At 48.1% G+C, this 21,046-nt stretch overlaps 1 protein-coding gene across 1 annotated transcript in view; it reads right to left on the bottom strand.

The window, feature by feature from the left end:
• ARHGAP35 (Rho GTPase activating protein 35) overlaps window positions 1-12,931 on the bottom strand; it is a 145,339-nt gene extending 132,408 nt beyond the window's left edge. The window contains exon 1 of the mRNA XM_054466317.2: window positions 12,624-12,931. The gene's annotated coding sequence lies outside the window, so the exon portion shown is untranslated. The remainder of the gene's footprint in view (window positions 1-12,623) is intronic.
• Window positions 12,932-21,046: the final 8,115 nt, after the last annotated feature.

The raw sequence follows: 21,046 nt of genomic DNA, 5'->3' as shown, positions 1-21,046 counted from the left end.
CGAGATAGTGCCATTGCACGCCAGCCTGGGCAACAAGGGCAAAACTCCGTCTCAAAAAAGAAAAAAAAAAAAAGCTTAAATTTAAATCTTATTAAAATGATGTTTTTGGCCCATAAAAGGGAACACATCACTAATTTTATAGCCATTCCTGACTTTGACTGATGGCTCCTTTTTTTTTTTTTTTTTTTTTTGAGAAAGAGTCTCGCTCTGTCAGCCAGGTGGGGTGCAGTGGTGCGATCTCAGCTCACTGCAACCTCCACCTCCTGGGTTCTAGCAATTCTCCTGCCTCAGCCCCCCAAGTAGCAGGATTACAGGTTCCCGCCACCAAGCCTGGGCTAATTTTTTTTTTTGGTATTTTTAGTAGAGATGGGGTTTCACCAACGTTGGCTAGGGTAGTTTCAAACTCCTGACCTCAAATGATCTGCCCACCTCGGCCCACCAAAGTGCTAGGATTACAAGTGTGAGCCACCATGCCCGGCTGGCTCCTTTCTCTTAAAACAAGCACACTTCAGGGGTTAGAAGGGAACCTTGTTCAAAGAGAACTAAGGGTTCAGCTCTATCTATCCACCATGGAGTAGACTTGAATTCTTTTCATCTCTGGGCTGAGATCACACTGGACGAAAGCATTCTGTAAAGTGTGAAGTCCTTTCCAGACTTTCTGGGAAGCGTGTTAAAAAAGCATTCTGGAAACTGTAAAGTCGGCCAGAGAAGTCAATAGAGAGCAGAGACTCAGCCAGACCGCTTTGGGGACCTACTAGCCATGTGGCCTTGGGCAAGTCCCCTCTCTGCAACCTCGATTCCCCACCTAGAAGGTGAGAATACCACCTACCCCAGAGGATTATTGTGAGGAGAATATGAGACAACATTTCTTAGTCTTCTGGTATGTAATAAACAGTTCATTGTTATTATTTGGTAATATTATTAGTAATCAATTATTATTATTATTTTTTTGAGATGCAGTCTTGCTCTGTCGCCCAGGCCAGACTGCAGTGGCGCAATCTCGGCTCACCATAAGTTCCGTCTCCCGGGTTCATGCCATTCTTCTGCCTCAGCCTCCTGAGTAGCTAGGACTACAGGCGCCCGCCACCACGCCTGGCTAATTTTTTGGTATTTTTAGTAGAGACGGGGTTTCACCGTGTTAGCCAGGACGGTCTCAATCTCCTGACCTCGTGATCCGCCCGTCTTGGCCTCCCAAAGTGCTGGGATTACAGGCTTGAGCCACCGTGCCCGGCCTTATTAGTAATTAATTTGATTATTCTCTAAGAAAGGGTGAATGCCTTACCTTCAAAGATACTAGAGTCCAACAGATCTTACCATGAATTTCTTGCTTTTCGGCTCAATTTTTCCTTCATATGTTTATAAGAAAAACCAAACACAATACAACCACACTACAAAAAAAAAAAAAACTTGTTTAATCTTTTTTTCCCTGAATCAGAAATAGTAAAATCATTGTGGAAAGCTTGGGAAAATTCAAAATAAAGTTTTAATCACCCATAATCCTACAACACAGAGTTAACTAATAACACTTCAGCATATTTCTTCCACTTTTTCACATATATATTTTAAAATAACTGGACTCATGCTGTTTACAGTTCTATATCCTATTTTTTCCCACATTTAATTTAATTTTGTGTGCACTTTCCCACGTCGAGTATTCTCAAAAACATACTTTTTTAATGACTCCATAACCTTTCCATAAAGCAAACCATTCCCCTAAGGTTAAAACATTTAGATTTTTTTTTAAATTTATAAACATTCATATAGTTAACATAGTTAACATCTCTTTTGTATACAATCTTGATTCACATCTCTATTTCTCGGTCCCTATAGATTCCTTTTTTTTTTTTTTGTGAGACAGTCTCACTCTGTCACCCATGCTGGAGTGCAGTGGCATAATCTCCACTCACTGCAACCTCCGTCTTCTGGGTTCATGCGATTCTCCTGCCTCAGCCTCCCGAGTAGCTGGGATTACAGGCACCCGCCACCATGCCTGGCTAATTTTTTGTGTTTTTAGTATAGACAGGGTTTCACCATGTTGGCCAAGCTGGTCTCGAACTCCCGACCTCAAGCGATCCGCCTGCCTAGGCCTCCCCAAGTGCTGGGATTACAGGCATAAGCCACTGCACCCAGCCCTCTATAGATTCTTATAAGTAGATCAAGGATTGTATATTTCTTAAAACATTGCTGGACGGGCATGGTGGCTCACGCCTGTAATCCCAGCACTCTGGGAGGCCGAGATGGGCAGATCACTTGAGGTCATGAGTTCAAGACCAGCCTGGCCAACATGGCGAAACCCCATCTCTACCAAAAGCACAAAAATTAGCCGGACGTGGTGGCAAGCACCTGTAATCTCAGCTACTGGGGAGGCTGAGGCAAGAGAATTGCTTTAACCTGGGACGTGGAGGTCGCAGTGAGCCAAGATCATGCCACTGCACTCTAGCCTGGGTGACAGAGCAAGACTCCATCACAAAAAACAAACAAAGAAAACATTGCTAAACTACTTTCCTGAAAGTTCACACTAGTTTGCAGGCCTGATAGCCATTTCAATACCAGTCCCATTTCACTCTCATCAGCAGTAACCACTATCTCTTTTAATTTCCAGCAAACAGAGATCAAAATAATCTGGAATTAACAACACGAGTAGAAAAGATCTGTTGTTAAAAGAATGCTTTCACACTTGTAACAATTTATACAGTGAAATCACCATTATCCCACTCTTTATCAGGTATTTGACCCTGCCCAGATGGGTAAAGTTAGAAACATCCTACATGTTCACATTTGTATATTAAATATAAAGTAATAATTGAAGTGCCTTATATAGAGACTCTCAAATAATTTCCGGCTCAGTAAGAACTATGTAGAAAAGGGAATTATGCCCCATCATATGAAAAAGGGGCTTGTACAACATGCAAAAACTTCAGAAATGGACACAAGATTTACGTACTTTTCTACATGTAGATTATACCTCAATTTTTTAAGAAAAAACTTAAAAGGGGATTTGCACACAAGAAAATATATACACCTTGTATATACATAACATCAAATCACAACTACTTTAGCTTAAGGCTGCCATTTTTTAAGCCTTTATGGTTGTTTCGTGGCTACTACTAGGTACATGCCAACAGCCAAGACCCACTCCACAGCAGTCAGGAGTCTTCTTCTCTTCTTCCTCATTTATCAAAGGTTTTATCTACATTCCTCAGTTGACTGACCAATCAGAGGAAGAAATTTTTTTTTCTTTGAAACGGAGTCTTGCTCTATCACCCAGGCTGGAGTGCAGTGGCACGACCTCGGCTCACTGCAAGCTCCGCCTCCTGGGTTCACGCCATTCTCCTGCCTCAGCCTCCCGAGTAGCTGGGACTACAGGCGCCCGCCACCACACCTGGCTAATTTTTTGCATTTTTAGTAGAGATGGGATTTCACCGTGTTAGCCACGGTGGTCTCGATCTCCTGACCTTGTGATCCGCCCGCCTTGGCCTCCCAAAGTGCTGGGGATTACAGGCATGAGCCACCGTGCCCAGCCCAGAAGAAGAAATTTCTTATACGTTGACAGCATTAAAAAAAGTATACAAGCCGGGCGTGGTAGCTCACGCCTGTAATCCCAGCACTTTGGGAGGCCGAGACGGGCGGATCACAAAGTCAGGAGTTCGAGACTAGCCTGGCTAACACGGTGAAACCCCGTCTCTACTAAACAAAATACAAAATATTAGCCGGGCGTGGTGGCGGGCGCCTGTAGTCCCAGCTACTTGGGTGGCTGAGGCAGGAGAATGGTGTGAACTCAGAAGGCGGAGCTTGCAGTGAGTCGAGATGGCGCCACTGCACTCCAGCCTGGGCGACAAAGCAAGACACTGTCTCAAAAAAAAAAAAAAAAAGTATACAGTGATTTCAGGCCATTAAAAAGGTTACCACAAAAGCAGCATCCACCAGCCTCTACCTATAACGTTAACAGGCATTTCTGAAAAATAAAGACCTAGTGATACATTTTATCACCAATCATTTAGGTACGCTATTCCCAGTGAAATAATTCCCTTGAAGTGAAAGCTACTCTAGCAGAAGATGCTGATTTCAAGAATCTAATAATCTTGTATTAATGCAGTGCTGACTTTCATTTGTACACAATCAATTTGTTACTGAACAAAGAACTCTTTTTAATTGCCCATGGCAATTAATGGTAATCATTTTCCTTTGTCTCATTCCTAAGCAGTGCAGGCTGCAAGAGATAAAGCCACAGTTTTGACCTTTCTTTTAAATGAAAATGGGGAAAAAGCACAATGCAACTATATACATACACACACACAATGCAAATACACACACACACACACACACATAATTTTTTTTCTTGAGACAAGGTCTCACTCCATCACCCAGGCAGGACTGCAGTGGTGCGATCATGGCTCACTGCAGCCTTTACCTCTGGGGGTTATGTGTTTAGGTGATCTGCGCACCTTGGCCTTCCAAAGTGCTGGGATTACAGGCGTGAGCCACCACGCCTGGCCAACTATATATATACACCTCAGGAGGCTATTAGCTGTAACTACCCAGCATACTTTTAGACTAACATTTTTTTAAAATGCAAAAAGTTACTAAATAAAGTATCATGTCCGGATGTGGAGTCTCAGGCCTGTAATCCCAGCACTTTGGGAGGCCGAGGCGCATGGATCACATGAGGTCAGGAGTTCAAGACCAGCCTGGCCAACATGGTGAAACCCGTCTCTGCTAAAAATACAAAAAACTAGCCAGGCGTGGTGGCAAGTGCCTGTAATCCCAGCTACTTGGGAGGCTGAAGCAGGAGAATCGCTTGAACCTGGAAGGTGGAGGTTGCAGTGAGCTGAGATGGCACCACTGTGCTCCAGCCTGAGTGACAGAGCAAGACTACATTGCAAAAAAAAAAAAAAAAAAAAAGGTATCATGGTGAGCCCCACATAAATAACTCAAGAGGAGAGACGTATTTCTACCTGTATGTTTCTTTTAATTTTTATTTTTTAATTGTAAATTGGCAAATTGTAGTTGTATATATTCTATGTATATATTTTTAGTTGCCTAAAGAAAATCTCTCAATTTGTAGCTACCCAAATACTTTTCTACTTGCTGAAAAAAATGTAGATTTAAAGAGTCATTACATGACCAAACATCTCTACCTTCTTCCTGTTAGACTAGTTTACTTACACAGTTTTGTTACACCTGTGTTTGAATTCAGGTCAGACATAAAATGCTCAACTTTTCCAAATATGCTGGCTAAAAAGGCAAGCTGGTACTTGTGGTGTAGATTCTTTTCAAAATACTGTGATATGCAACCTACTGTGTGCTCAAATCTCTGAATATGAAAGTCTTCAAGACTATTAATACAGGATCGTGTCCCAAGGAGCCAGACATTAATCAGAATAGTCTATTCAACATTTACTTCCCTTCACCCTATATATTTAATTGTTTACAACTGACTATAAATTCCTCAAGGTGATGAACTATGCTCATTCTTATACCCAGAGAGGTAGTGTAGCCTAATAAAATAAACAAATTTTGAAATCAGACAGATCTGGATTCTTCACACTGACTTACTACTTATTAACTGTGTCATCATGATCAAGAAATTTACAATGCAGCAAGTATGCAGATTAAAGTATGCTGGGCCAGAGCCAGGCGTGGTGGCTCACACCTGTAATCCCAGCACTTTGGGAGGCCGAGGCAGGTGGATCACCTGAGGTCAGGAGTTTGAGACCAGGCTGGCCAACATGGCAAAACCCCATCTCTACTAAAAATATAAAAACTAGATGGGCAGGGTGGGCATGCGCCTGTAATCCCAGCTACTCGGGAGGCTGAGGCAGGAGAATCACTGGAATCCAGGAGGCAGAGGTTGCAGTGAGCTGAGATCTCACCACTGCACTCCAGCCTGGGCGATAGAACGAGACTCCGTCTCAAAAAAAGAAAAAAGAAAAAAAAAGGCTGACCAGGAGAGCATGCCCTCTAAGCATTTAAAGCCTGCAAATGGCCATTACAGTTGGTACAAACATCTCAAAAAACAAAAAACAAAAAACTTTAGCACCTGTTTATCTTCTATCAACACGGATGCAATGGGGGCCTACCAAGTACAAGGTATTTTGCTAGGTGTAGTGGGAAATCAAAGATAATATAAGAGGCTCCTCATCCTCAGGAGTTTACTGTCTATCTAGAGAGAGAGATGACAAAATCAAGTATTATTAGCCACAAAATAAGGCAGAATGGGAACCAACTAGTATAACCCCTTTATTTTTCAAATGAAGGAACTGTAGTCCAGAGAAATGAAAATGATTTGGCTAGTCACACAGCTAGTAAATGGCAGGGCTAGGGCTAGGACCCAGGTTTCTTCAACGTTCTTTACATCATAGGAAGCTGCCTCTCAATTGTCCAAATTCAATTACCAGTTTACTGCAGTGGCCAGGACGAGGACATCATCCAAGTAAGAATGCAGAGGTATCAGGAGAGCAAAAGAGACAGGAAATACCTGCAGATCTATAATACAACAGTCACAACTGCTGCAAAGTGCATAAAAAGAAAATGTTCATTTCAATAAAGGAAGATGAGAGAGATAGGCAAGTCTGGCTATTTTCAATTAAAATAAATATTACTTTCCTGTAATGATACTTCATGGCTGAAAGTATCTGGTTCTCTGCTAATATATCAACTTAATGGCATTTCTCAGTATCAGAGAAGCAAATAAATGAAAATTAGATTGACAGATGCCAAAAGTTATCTTCAAGAATTCTTCATAGATGAAGCCTGATAAAGCACTGGATCAAAAGTTAAATAGAAACTTTTGGGAAGATGAACATGAATTATTTGTTTGCATTTCTTAATGCCAGCAATACAAGTGCTATTCAGACCATTGCTGTTTGAGAGCCTAGGTCAACAATGACTCAGCTTGAAAAATTCCATATTGTTTTTAAAAGAGGTATATGGTTTTAGTTATGTAGCTAATATAATCTGGATAACCCCATCCCCCTAAATTATAAAGTAATTTCCATGTGAATGGTTGAAAAACAGGCAGTGTTTATTTTATATCTGAAAAAGTATACAATAAGGGTAATCCAGTTCATTTTGCTGCATCTCCCAGGGAAAGAGCCCCCTACACAGACTCTGGGTTACGGGACTTGATGACAGGCAGTTGGGGATTGGCAGGTGAGGGAGGAATCAAAGAGCAGCAACAAGAGCTTAGTCCTAAGCTCCAGCTCTAACTTGGTAAGTGACCCAGGACAACAAGAATCTACAATCAGACCTGGACAGCACACCAGGCTTCAGACTAGGAAGGTGAAGCCCAGAGAGGTAAAGCAATTTGTTCATGGTCCCAACTAATTAGGACAAGGCCTAGATGAGAAGCCAGGTCACTGACCTTATATAAATCCAGTACTTTTCTGCTGTGGCAGGAAGCCTGTCACAATGCCCTATGCCAGCCTTCCATTCCTCCATCTGTAAATGAGGAGGCTAGACTAGGCACTGATTTTCACGGAGTTCCAATGAACGCAAGGCGTCAAAGGAGATATTTGTGCTAGTCACCTTCTCTCTTCATGCAAAGAATCTCAATTTTACCTATTTTATAGATCGTGAAAAAGAAATCTTACCAACCAGACATCATGGATAGTGCTGTGATGAATGACAAAAGATTTTTTTAAAAAGGGAAAAACAGGCCAGGCGCCGTGGCTCATGTCTGTAATCCCTGCACTTTGGGAGGCCTAGGCAGGTGGATCACTTGAGGTCAGGAGTTCAAGACCAGCCTGGCCAACATGGTGAAACTCCATCTCTACTAAAAATACAAAAATTAACCTGGTGTGGTGGCGCATGCCTGTAATCCCAGCTACTTGGGAGGCTGACAGAGGAGAATCGCTTGAACCCAGGAGGCAGAGGTTGTGGTGAGCTGAGATTGCGCCATTGCACTCCAGCCTCGGCAACAAGAGGGAAACTCCATCTCAAAAAAAAAGTCAAGATTACTGTGTAATCTTGTTTAGATTACATTGTTTAGACTGCCAGGTGGTGACTGACAATAGTCATAGCAGATCACAGGAAGACCCTGCAAGTGGCCTAACACCTCTCAGGAGACCACAGTGGACCAAAGATGGGAACCAGACCAGACTAGATGGAGATGAACAACCACTCCGACCTTTTCAGTCTCCAACTATATTGACCTGACGCCTCACCTCCTCACATGCAGACTCACCAAACATCTATTAGGCTATGGTTTACTGTCACCTGTGCAGCTCCCACCCCTCCCAGGCTGTGTCCTTTGCCAAAAGTCACCATCAGGTCCATGGATCTGCCCATGAATCTGCACACCGACAACTTCTTTCAACTTCTTCTCTTCTGGATCAAGAAGAATGAGTATTTTCTGATTTGTCACTGTTCTAAATGTGTCGACCTTCATCATGCCAAGGAAAATGGTGGGCAGGTAAAAGGGCGGGCGGGGGGCATGGCCAAAAAAAGGTTAGTTGAAAACAAGATGATAACTTAAATGAGAAACTTTGATCAGATTAGTTTTTAAGTCTTTACAAAGATTTTCTAGGCAGGGCAAGAGCCCTTGAAAACATGTTACTACGTTGAAAGCAGTTGTCTACCACCATCTCCTGCTCCAGCCCCCCCACTCCAAATGGCATATTAACTGTGCCAGAAGACCAAGGCTACCACCTCACATTTCTGTAGCACCCAGTCCCATCATGAAAGCAAATGTCAATGCTGGAGTTAGGGCCTCTGCTAGCCTCAGAGAAATCTGACAGTCTTTAAGAACATCGGTTACCAGTTAAGGTGGAAAAATCAGCTCTTCATTCTGTGTTTCCTCTCTCCCTATTATGTAAACTTAGGCTTTTGGCATGCAGGACCTTTTCATGCTGCCAATGATATTAAAACTCTGGGACACACATTTAAGCAGTACTGCATACACAGTTGTTTTTATTCTTAGTTATCTGTCACTTCCATATTAATAAAAAACAAAACAACTATTGATACCAACATGGGTAACACAAACTCTAAGATAAATTCAGAAAATTAATCATGACACACAAGGCTAAAAATTCACCAACGGAAATGAACCAAAAATCTTTAAGTCAATAATGGTGAAAACCCATGCCACACATAGATCATTAAAATTACCAGATTCTGTCAGAAAATTTTAAAAAGTTCAAGGGACCATACAGATCTACTATCAGCCCTCCTCACTGTCTCATATACAAATGCCCTAATATTTGATGAGTGAATGGTCCAACTCTGTAGATGACAGTGAATGTTTTTATTTCAAATGTGTCCACATAGAATTATTTCTAAATAAGTACTAAAATAAACAAAGTTTGATCATAGCTCAGTTAAGAAAGTCCTTCCAGTAAATGCTCCTTCACAGTTGGATGGCTACTTTAATATACAATTGCCCAAGGCCACAGCAGGGAAAAAAATCAGGCTTTTGATTTACTTAAGAAATAAATAAACCTAGAACATGCAAAAGATCCCCTTTCCCAAGTTAAGGAAGGAAAATGGTTGGATAGATTTTCTGTAAAAACCACCTCTACCCCTGAATGAACTTCCTAAATACCCCCCTAAAAACCACCTCTACCCCTGAATGAACTTCCTAAATACCCCCCCACAACCATACAGTCATTAAAGAAAATTGCTCAGGAATGGTAGCTAAGACGCATTTCTCAGATAATAAGACTAAAAACCCAATCACATCCGCCAGTTCCTGGCACCCCTTTCTAACTCTACCCAATCAGGTCACTCAAAAAGCTTAAGGAATGTCAGGGCCCACCCACACACCCCTTGTAGGGCAATGAGCCCCAGAATCTAGCATGGATCTGCCCAGAGGCACACAGCTCCTGTGGCAGGGAGTGCCTGCAATACCACAGGGCAGAAATCTGAGTGACACTTGGCACTCTCTCTTTCAACAAACAACCGCAAAGTGCTTTCCAAACCCAAGCCCTCACCATTTTGAAGACCAGGAAGCTGCAGCCTTTCCCGGGGCAAAGGTGAAAAAGAAATAAGCCCACCTTCCCCATTCTCTCCCCCAAGGTCACACTGCAAACCAGAGGCCATTAGGGAAGGCAATACTGTAGCTTCCCTAGGTCCAAGTGTGGCCATAACCCCCAGTGGGATCGGGAGAATTTGAGAACTGGCATTTCCCCAGCTAGAGGTAAAACGAAATAACTTGTCAGCTGTGGGGGGGGGGGGGGGGGAGGAGGGGAGGGAAAGGACACTCCTAGGGTTGCTGGCTTAGAGGTGGAAGGGGAGAGAGGGTCCTCTATGCAATGGCTCAGAGAAGGAAGGAGGGAAAGTGAGAAAGAGAATAAAGATTTGTGAGCAGCTGCAATCCCCTTTTCCAAAGGACACAAAGCTACAAAGCCCAGAGAGAGCAAAGGGAGAGAGCAAACAGCAGAGGAAAGAAAATGGGGCAATGGAAAAAGATCTACCTCCCCCCACACTACTAACCTAGTGGAAGTGGGGTAAATGGGGGAGACACTCCCAGACTCCAGAGAGCAGTAACAATCAACCAACCCCCACCTATTTACCCAGATCTCTCAGGATCCCTGGGAAGAGAACCCTCAGGGTTAGGGCGCAGAGAGAGAATCTGCAGTCTCAGAGCCTGGAGAGCTTAAGGCCCAATCCAGTCCCTTTGCCTCTGCAGCAGAGGGATGGAGAACAGAGAAAGACATGCCTGAAAGCGGAAGTGCTCAATGGGTAATGGGTGGGCCACGGGTGGTGAGCTGCGAGGAGCAGGTCTGATAGGAACTAAATGGGAAGAGAAGGAGCCTGGCAGGATACAAGGGGAAAGAAAAAAAAAAGGTGAGGAAGGAAACAAGTCCAAGAGGAACAGAATTGGGAGAGGGATATCAAAGGGGAGTGATAATCTACCACAGCACTGAGGCAGCTCCAAGAGGAAGGGGGGGGGGGGATACATAGGAAAGAATGATTAAGAAGACATCTTAATGTCACAATTGGAGTGAGAACTCCAAAAGAAGACAAGAGGCAGAACAGTGGAGGGTGGGCAAATAAAGCAGAGTGAAGGGTGAGGGCTGAATCAAAATGGTGGGGGGAAGAGAATGTCATGTGGAAAACTTAAGACTCGGGAGGGAACAGAGAGGGGACACAGTGACAAGAACCCCAGTGTTAAAGGACCGCTCCAAGAGAGGACGGCAATACAGAAGTTAAAAACTGGTCTAAAGACATGCGGGCAAGTGGACAGCTCCGAAGGAGCCGAGCTGGTGAGGGAAACACTAAATAAAGAGGATGGGGCAGAATTGAAAAAAAACGAGGAAAGTGTAGGTACAAAATGGATCTAGGGGCAGGTCTGTGAGATGCAGAACAGGAAGGGGATGGGTGAACAGCCCGGGAGGTATCAGAGGTATAGTGAGGTTAAAGGGCATGTCTAAGGGCTAAAACGGGGAGGAGAGGAATTGGAGCAAAGAGGGGACAGGAAGCAGTTTTTAGGCAGAAAACTGAAGGAGAGACAGGCCAAAGAAAGGAGAAGCAAATGAATGCAGTAGCTCAGAGGAGTGCCAAAAAGGAGGTGAGGAAGAGAGGAAACCTCCGAGAGAACACGGGCTGAAACTGAAGGCAGTCTGAGTTAGGGACACATCATTTAAGTGAATAGCAGAAATGGGAGACCTGCTGAGGCAGAGAAGGGGGAGGAGGCTGCTTCCCGGGAAGGCAGAGTCAGAAGCAAGCAGGTGAGGGAACCGCAGCAAGATCTGAGGTCGGGCAAGGGGCAGAGCTGAGAGGCAGAAAGGTCTGGAAGAGATGAAAGAGTCTGAATGGTAAACGGGAACAAGAGCTGAGAAGGGGAACAGGCAAGCACGGTGCAGCCAAGTCCGAGGGGATCAGGGGAATGAGCTGGGGCACGGAAGGGTCAGAAAGCCAGCCGAGGGGCATCCCGGGATGCAGCAGGCTCTGTGAGAGGGCAGACAGAAATGCGGGTAGTAAGGCCCACGAGGGAACGGGATTTAAGTCCAAGGGGAAGACTCGGGGCAGCAGTGCCTGGCCGAACAGGGGTCTCAGATGGATCTCCAACGGGTTGGAACCGCAGGTCCTAAAGGGACAGCTCCCAAGGTGCAACAGATTCTGAGACAGGAATAATAGCACAGCAGGTAGGTCAAAGAAGGGGCCGAGGACAGATCTGAAGGGTGGTGAGAGCAGAATCGAGAAGAGGGAGAAGGGTCACGGATCTCAAAAGTGGGAGCCACAATTAAGAGATGCAGAATGATCAATGAGGAGATGGGTCCCAGGAGCACTGCAGAGCCCGGGAGGAGCGAAGGGCATTATGGAGGGGTGGAAGGGGGAAGGGGGGCGCAGAATTGGGAGCTGGTTGGCTGAAGTCGGGTAGGCTCCGAGGCAGACACCGAGATCCCAACGGGTCGGGGATGGGGGCGGCGGCGGGGACAGCAGGGCTGGGGCGGGCAGGGGCAGGTCCAAAGGGCAGGAGGGCCCCACGGGCCCGGCCGACGCGCGAAGCGACGGGGACGGCGGGGCCCGGGGGGCTGGGGGGGGCCGCTCCTCCCCTCCCCCTCCAGCTCCTCCATTGTTCGCGGGCTCCGGGCCCCGCCGTCCCCGCCTCCCCCTGGACCCCGCAGCGGGGCGGCGCCCGGCCTTGCCGCCCGGGGCCCGTGAGCTCGCGCACTCACCAGCTGGGCGCCCTCAGCGTGGCCCCGGCCTCCAAGATCCCGGCAGCAACGACGGGGGCCCCGGCGCCATGTTCCCCTGCTCCTAGTCCAGCGGCAGCTGAGGCGGCGGCGGCGGCGGCGGCGGCGGCGACTCCGGCGGCGGGGGGCCGGGCGGACCCTCCCTCGCGGGTTCCCTCCTCCGCCTCCTCCACCTCCTCCTGCCGCCGCGCCGCGGCTCTCCCTCGGGGCGGGGGGCGGGGAGGGGAAGGGGGGAGGGGCGGGAACCAGGGGGAGGGCGGACCAGCCTCGCTCACTCCCTCCCTCCCTCCCTCACTCGCAATGGCGGCAGCGGCGGCACCTCCTTCCTGCGACGGCCGCTCCCGCGCGCGCGCGCCCCCTCGTTACTGCGCGTGCGCGGCGCATGGACCGTTGCAGGGGTATAACGGCCCCTGGGCGCGCGCCGCGAAGGGACAACCAGCGGGGCAGTGGGGAGAGACCAGAGCGCGTGTGCACCCGAGGGGCTCACTGCCACCGCCGCTGCCTGAGGTTAGGAACGGCCGCGGACGGTGCAGTGCGCGTGCGCCCCCAAAAATGCCGCTACTGCGGCGGCCGCCGTGGCGACTGAGCGCGAGGCGACCTGCAAACGAGCAGAGGGCGCGGGGTGGACGAGCGCGCGTGCGCGTGGGGCTGCCAGCCGGCGCAGCTGCTGGCGCAGGGCGGAGGGAGTGGTGCGCAGGGCGGAGGGAGTGGTCCGCAGGAGGAGCGCGCGTTTCCGCGCGCGTCTCAAGCAGCCGATCTGCTGCCTCGCGCTGGCTCCTGGAGAAACCGAAGGAGAGAGGCATGGCCCGGTTTTGGGGGTGGGGGGCGAAGGGCGCGATCCCGCTCGCGCGGGACCTGACCAGCCAATGGGAAGCAATGGGAGGTGGGTTTGCCGCGCGAGCCGCAGCCCCCGGGATAACGGAGGAGGCCAGAAGGAGCGACGTAACGTGGGGCGGTGGGGCGGGGCTGAGAAGGAGGGAGCGCACCAGAGAGGGAGTTGATTGGAGGACATGAGTAGGCGTGGCCCGCCTCAGCCCAATCCGAGCCCCGCAATTCGTCGTCCCGGAAGAAGAGGCGGGGCTGGAGAGCGCGTGCTCTTTCTCCTGGCTGTGAAGAAAATCTGCAGCCAACGCGCGTGTCCATGCAACTTGTTTTTGGTTCTGTGACCGCCTGATCCCCAGGAGAGGGAAGACGGCCTGGTCCTCTGTGCAGCCCAAGCCTGTCACTTAGCATTGTGTAAATGGCTACAAATCGAATGTCAATTAGGGCGCCTGAAGGGAAAAGAGTAGTGATGGGAGAGGGCACCGCTGTAACCCTTGACTCCTCTGAACTGAGGAGGTGTTCCTCTGGGACTCCTCCGGAAGTACAGATCGTGGAAGATGAGCTTCCCGGGCACCCAGCCAATATTTGTGGAATGCATGAAAAAAGGCTGTTTCCTATTACATTTGGCATTTCTGCCATCAGTCTCTTCATCTATAAAATGGGATAATAATCGTACCTCCCTCGTAGGGCTGCTGTGAAAATTAAATAGACTATATTTTGCAAAGCTCTTGAAATCATGCCTTGCATATAGTAAGCGCTCTGTAAGCGTTGATAAATAAAATTACGGGGGTTTGTTTATTCCATTAATAAAGATTTTTATATTAAAGGATGTTTCCATTGACTTTTTTTTTTTTAATGTAGCACTTTTAGGGCCAGGCGTGGTGGCTCATGCCTGTAATCCCAGCACTTTGGGAGGCCGAGGCAGGCGGATCACTTGCGGTCAGGAGTTCGAGACCAGCCTGGCCAATATGAAACCCCGTCTCTACTAAAAATACAAAAATGAGGTGGGCGTCGTGACGGGCGCCTGTAATCCCAGCTACTCGGGAGGCTGAGGAAGGAGAATCGCTTGAACTCGGGAAGCGGAGGTTGCAGTGAGCCGAGATGGCACTGGACTCCAGCCTGGGCAACAGAGGGAGACTCTGTCTCAAAAAAAAAAAAAGGCACTTTTAATGCATTCAGTCTGATCTTTAGATGTTAGTGGCTTGAAACAACAACAACTTTTCTTTAAGCACTGCAGGGCTGCCAAATCGAGTGCGTGGACTGTCATTACAAACCGTGATGTGTAAGGGACTTTTGAGATTACTTGAGGAGACACAAGAAAGACAAGGTGGGGGGCAGTGAATTCCTGATACCCGTACTTCAAATTAATGTCTTTACAACGCCTATGCAGTGTTCTCAGTCTTTTCAATATTAAATTTGTGAACTGGCAGCACCTGGAGAACAAGGACGCTTGGACTCACTCTGGATCCCCCAAACCCCTTGGGAGCCCATCAGCTCTGATTTACCCTTCAACTCTCAGCTTGAAGTCACCTTCTCAGGGTAGTCTCCCAGATTTGGCCTGATCCCTCGTTCTTTAATAATAAAAATGAGTACTTCGTGCCAAGCAACAGTCTTTTTTTATTTTTATTTTTTATTTTGAGGCAGAGTCTGGGATTACCACCACTCCCCGCTAATTTTTGTTGTTGTTGTTTTCTCAAGACAGAGTCTTGTTCTGTCACCCAGGCTGGAGTGCAGTGGTGCAATCTTGGCTCACTGCAACCTCCACCTCCCGGGTTCAAATGATTCTTCTGCCTCAGCCTCCTGAGTAGCTGGGACTACAGGCGCCACACCTGGCTAATTTTTGTATTTTTAGTAGGGACAGGGTTTCATCTGTTCAGGCCAGGCTGGTCCCGAAGTCCTGGCCTCAAGCCATCCACCCACCTCAGCCTCCCAAAGTGCTGGGATTACAGGTGTGAGCCACTGAGCCTGGCCACAACAGTCTTTTTGTTTGTTTGTTTGTTTTTTGAGATAGAGTCTCACTCTGGCATCCAAGTTGGAGTGCGATGGTGAGGTCTCGGCTCCTGCAACCTCCGCCTCCCAGGTTCAAGTGATTCTTCTGCCTCAGCCTCCCGAATAGCTGGGACTACAGGTGTGTGCCACCACACTTGGCAAATTTTTGTATTTTTAGTAGAGACGGGGTTTCACTATGTTGGCCAGGCTAGTCAACATTCTTTTTGTTTTTTGTGGATTTTTTTTTTTTTTTGAGACAGAGTCTTGCTCTGTTGCCCAGGCTGGAGTGCAGTGGACCAATCATGGCTCACTGCAGCCTCAACTTCCTGGGCTCAAGCAATCCTCCTGAGCAGCTGGAGCTACATGCTCTCACCATGACACTTGGCCCATTTTTTTTTTTCTTTTAGTAGAGATGGAGTCTTGCTATGTTGCCCAGGGTGGTCTCAAACTCCTGGCCTCAAGCAGGCCTCCTGCCTCAGCCTCCCAAAACACTGAGTTTACAGGCATGAGCCACCATGCCTGGACATGCCAGGCAGCAGTCTAAAAGCACTTTAGACCCATTAACTCACTGAATCCTCACAACAACCTTATGAGTAAGTTATAAGGTGCAGAGAAGTTACACAGCTAGTGAGTAGCAGGTTTGAGATACAAACCCAGACAATTGGGTCACGTTGTTACACGTAGCATTTCTTCAGGGTTCAGGGTTTGCAGTTCTGTGTTGTATCCCAGCACTTTGGGAGACTGAGGAAGAAAGATCACTTGAGCCCAGGAGTACAAGGCTTCAGTGAGCTATGATTGTGCCACTGCACTCCAGCCTGGGCCACAAGGCCAGACCCTGTCTCTAAAAAGATTAATTGAAGTTCTGTGTTGGTATCACCATTTTATGTGTGAGCCCTCTGAAGGCAGGGGGACTAGCCAGACTTTGGCTAGTTCCAAAGTCTGGCCAATGACCCACAATAAAAACTTGTTAATAAATAAAAATGAATGAGTCGGCCAGGCACAGTAGCTCAGGCCTGTAATCCCAGAACTTTGGAAGGCTGAGGCGGGTGGATTGCTTGAGGCCAGGAGTTCGAAACCAGCCTGGACAACGTGGCGAAACCCTGTCTCTACAAAACATACAAAAATCAGCCAGGCGTAGTGGTGCACGCCTGTAATCCCAGCTGCTGGGGAGGCTGAAGCAGGAGAATCGCTTGAACCCGGGAGACGGAGATTGCAGTGAGCCAAGATCGCGCCACTGCACTCCAGCCTGGGTGACAGAAGGAGACTCTGTCTCAAAAAAAAAAAAAAAAAAAAAAAAAAAAAATCCAATGCTAAACAAGGGGGTGGTAGGCACTGGGGACATGGTAGCCAGAGACTACATGGTTGTCCTTCTGGCCTTCTTTGAGATGCTAGCTCAGATGTCCCCTCTTCCAGGAGGCCTTCTCTGATGCGACAGGCTGGGTCAGCTGCTCCTTCCAGGCTCCCACAGTCCCTTTAGGTCTCCCGTCCAAGCCCTGGCCACCTTGGGTGGTCCATATCTGGTGATAGGTCTTTCCCATCGGACTGCAAGGCCCCTGAGGGCAGGGCCAGGGCTGTCTCAGTCAGCACGGATCCAGGCACAAGGCAGGGGCCCAGGCATTGTTTTACTGCATGAACGGAACCATCAAATGGTGCATTCCCAGCTCTGCAATTTTTTCCAGTGCGCAAGAGGGCGGATAGTAGTTGAGCAAGCCAACCACAGGAAGCGGGCTTCCCTGGGGGCAGCCGCCTCCGCGCACCCGGCTAGCCTCCACTCCAGGATAAATAAACAAACGAGTAAACAATTAACCGACAGAGAGAAGTGCCGACTGCCGGCTTGGGCCGCTGTCAAGATTTCCCAAGCATCGGCCTACGGGCCGAATGGCTGGAGGTCACATCAACGGGAGAGCCGCCGGGGTTGGTTGATAAGAGGTGGGCGTGGGATTCTGGACCTGTATTGGAAATCTGCACAGGCAGAAAAATTCACAAAAGGATTCTGTAAAGAGGGTGGGACTCTGGGGTATACACTCTATTCATTCCTGAGAGTCGGAAAGAATCAGAGAGGGTGGGGACCAGGTCTGCGTGTGACGGAGGAGTCAGTGAGCCCACAGCGCCGCCTGCAAACCGAACAGGGGTCGCTGCAGCTGGAGGATGCCGCGGGGCTGGCGGAGCGGTGGACTCTTCAGCCATTGGCCCAAGGGCAGCCAATCACGAGGCAGGAACGGGAGGCGGGGATGCTCAGATTCACCGCGGGATCCCAGTGCCTGGGCCCCTTGCTTAGTAGATAGACGAACTAAATATCTGCGGGATGAATGCATAATAAATATCTTTTTTTTTTTTAAATTGAGACAGAGTCTCGCTCTGTCGCCCAGACTGGAGTGCAGTGGTGCAATCATAGCCTACCGCAAGCTCCTCCTCCCCAGCTGAAGGGATCCTCCCACCTCAGCCTCCGGAGTATCTGGGACTATAGGCGTGCGCCAGTGCACACGGCCAATTTTTATATTTTTTGTAGAGACAGGGCCTCGCCATGTTGCCCCGGCTGGTCTCGAACTCCTGGGCTGAAGTGATCGGCCCACTTCGGCCTCCCAAAGTGCTGGGATTACAGGCGTGAGCCACCGCGACCAGCCAACCTCTCTCTCTCTTTTTTTTCTTTTTTTTCCTTGAGACAGTCTCGCTCTGTCACTGGAGTGCAGGGCGTGATCTCCGTTGACTGCAACCTCCGCCTTCCGGATTCAAGCGATTCTCGTGCCTCAGCCTCCCAAACAGCTGGGATTACAGGCGCGCTGATTTTTTGTATTTTTATTAGAGACGGGGTTTTGTCATATTGCCCAGGGTGGTCTCAAACTCCTGAGCTCAGGCAATCCACCCGCCCCGGCGTCCCAAAGTGCTAGGATTACGGGCGTGAGCCACCGCGCCCTGCCACAACCTCTCTATCTTTATAAACGTTTAGAATTGAGGCCGGGCGCTCTGGCTCGCGACTGTAATTCCAGCACGTTAGGAGGCTAAGGGAGGAGGATCACTTGAGGCCAGGAGGAGTTCCAGACCCTGTCTAGCAAAATAAATAAATAAATAATTGTTCCTTCGGGACTTATCTTTTCTATGTCTGTGCCATGTAGCCCCAAACAGACTTGAAACCACTCAAGCCATGAGACTCCTGAGGGTAGAGAAAAAGTTGTTTTGATCTTCTCCCTACCTGTGTTCTTCTGCCCCTAGCACTGTGCCCCATCCTGGACACTAATCCTTGCTTAGTTAATTTCCACTCGTCTTTTTTTTTTTTTTTTTTTTTTTTTTTGAGAAGGAGGCTTGCCCTGTCGCGGAGGCTGGAGTGCAGTGGCGCCATCTCGGCTCACTGCAACCTCTGCTTCCCGGGTTCAAGCGATTCTCTTGCCTCAGCCTGCCAAGTAGCTGGGATTACAGGCGCGCACCACCACGCCCAACTAATTTTTGTATTTTTAGTAGAGATGGGCTTCCACCATGTTGTCCAGGCTGGTGTCAAACTCCTGACCTCAAGTGATCTGCCCACCTTGGCCTCTCAAAGTGCTGGGATCAGAGGCATGAGCCACTGTGCCTGGCCTTTATTTATTTATTTATTTATTTATTTATTTATTTATTTGAGACGGAGCAGCCTGTCACCCAGGCTGGAGTGCAGTAGCACAATCTCGGCTCACTGCAACCTCTGCCTCCCAGGTTCAAGTGATTCTCCTGCCTCAGCCCCCCTAGTGGCTGGGATTACAGGCATGCACCACCATGCCCGGCTCCACTCGTCCTTCTGATCTCAGCTCAAATGTCACCTCTTCTAGGAAGCTGTCACTAACTCTTCAACTCAGCTAGGTGCCTGTTATGAGCCGTTGTGGCAGCCAGCCTCCAAGATGGACCCCAATGAGTCTCACCTGGTATTTGCATTGCCTCCTGCATTGGACAGGGCTGATTAGGTACCAATAGAACATTGTGAAAATGACAGTGTCATAAAAGATCTGAGGCAAGGCCATAAAAGACATAGCAGCTTCCGCCATGCTCTTTCTTAGATCACTCACTCTTTGGGAAAACAGCTGCCATGTGAGGACATTCATATGTCCTTGTGGACAGATCCATGTGGTGAGGAGCTGAGGCCTCTGGCCAATAGCCAGCATTCATTTGGCAACCACAAGAGCGAGCCACCTGGAACACAGGTCCTTCAGCTCCAGTCAAGCATTCACATGCCAGCCTGGAAAATACAGCAAGACCTCTTCTTTCCAAAAAATTTAAAAATTAGCTGGGCACGGTGGCATGTGCCTGTAGTTCCCACTACTCAGGAGGCTGAGGTGGGAGGATTGCTTGAGCCCTGGAGGTTGAAACTGCAGTGAGCTGTGATTGCACCACTGCATGCCAGCCTGGGTTATAGTGCGAGACCCTGTCTCAGAAAAGAAAGAAAGAAAAAAAAGATCGTGTTCTTGTGGCTGTAGCACTGGCTAATATCTTTTTTTTTTTTTTTTTTTTTTTTTTGAGATGGAGTCTCGCTCTGTAACCCAGGCTGGAATACAGTGGCGCGATCTCAGCTCACTGCAACCTCCGCCTCCTGGGTTCAAGCAATTCTCCTGTTTAGCCTCCCTAGTAGCTGGGACTACAGTTGCACACCACCATGCCTGGCTAATTTTTGTGTTTTTAGTAGAGATGCGGTTTTACCATATTGATCAGGCTGGTCTTGAGCTCCTGACCTCAGGTGATCCACTTGGCTCTGCCTTTCAAAGCCCCTGGCCTTCTTTTTTTTTTTTTTTTGAGACAGAGTTTCACTCTGTTGCCCAGGCTGGAGTGAAGTGGCACACTCTCAGTTCACAACAACCTCTGCCTCCCGGGTTCAAGTGATTCTCGTGCCTCAGCCTCCCAAGTAGCTGGGAGTACAGTCACACGCTACCATGCCCGGCTAATTTTTGTCCTTTTAATAGAGATGGGGTTTCACCATGTTGGCCAGGCTGCTGTTGAACTCCCAACCTCAGGTGATCCACCCACCTCGGCCTCCCAAAGTGCTGGGATTATAGGCATGAGCAGTGCACTGCGCCTGGCCTTAAATTTATTTATGTTATGTCATTTAAGTCCATTTTTCCTGCTAGACTGTGAATGCTGTGAGGGTGGGGGCAGTGTCCGTTTTCTTGCTGCACATGCATTCGTTCATTCAACAAATGTTTATTGAACACCAGACTTGTGCCAAGTATTAAGTTGAACACTGGAGATCAGGACTGGGACTAAGGGGAGGCAAGTGACGTGTTGAGGGCACAAAATTTAATGAGGCACATATTCTCAGTCCTGTGTAAGACAGGAATTGGCATCTAAGAGTGAGGTCCTTTTAAAATTTTGCAACCTGGACACTTTGCTTGTGTCATCCTAGTATCAACCCGGTTGGAGACAGAAAAGTACACAAGACAGAAATGATCTCTGGCCTCTTTTTGCCCCTATAATATTCAACAACTATGTGTTGGTTATTCTGCTAGTAGTATACCTTAAATTTACATAATTCTATAATATATTTTTTTTAGTTATTTAATTTATTATTATTATTTTTTTTGAAATGGAGTCTCTCTCTCTCTGTCCCCCAGGTTGGAGTGCAGTGGCACGATCTCGAC

Source organism: Pongo pygmaeus, chromosome 20, assembly GCF_028885625.2.
Source record: "Pongo pygmaeus isolate AG05252 chromosome 20, NHGRI_mPonPyg2-v2.0_pri, whole genome shotgun sequence".
Lineage (NCBI taxonomy): Eukaryota > Metazoa > Chordata > Mammalia > Primates > Hominidae > Pongo > Pongo pygmaeus.
The sequence above is the reverse complement of the archived record's forward strand: the minus strand, read 5'-3'. Positions and strand labels throughout refer to the sequence as shown.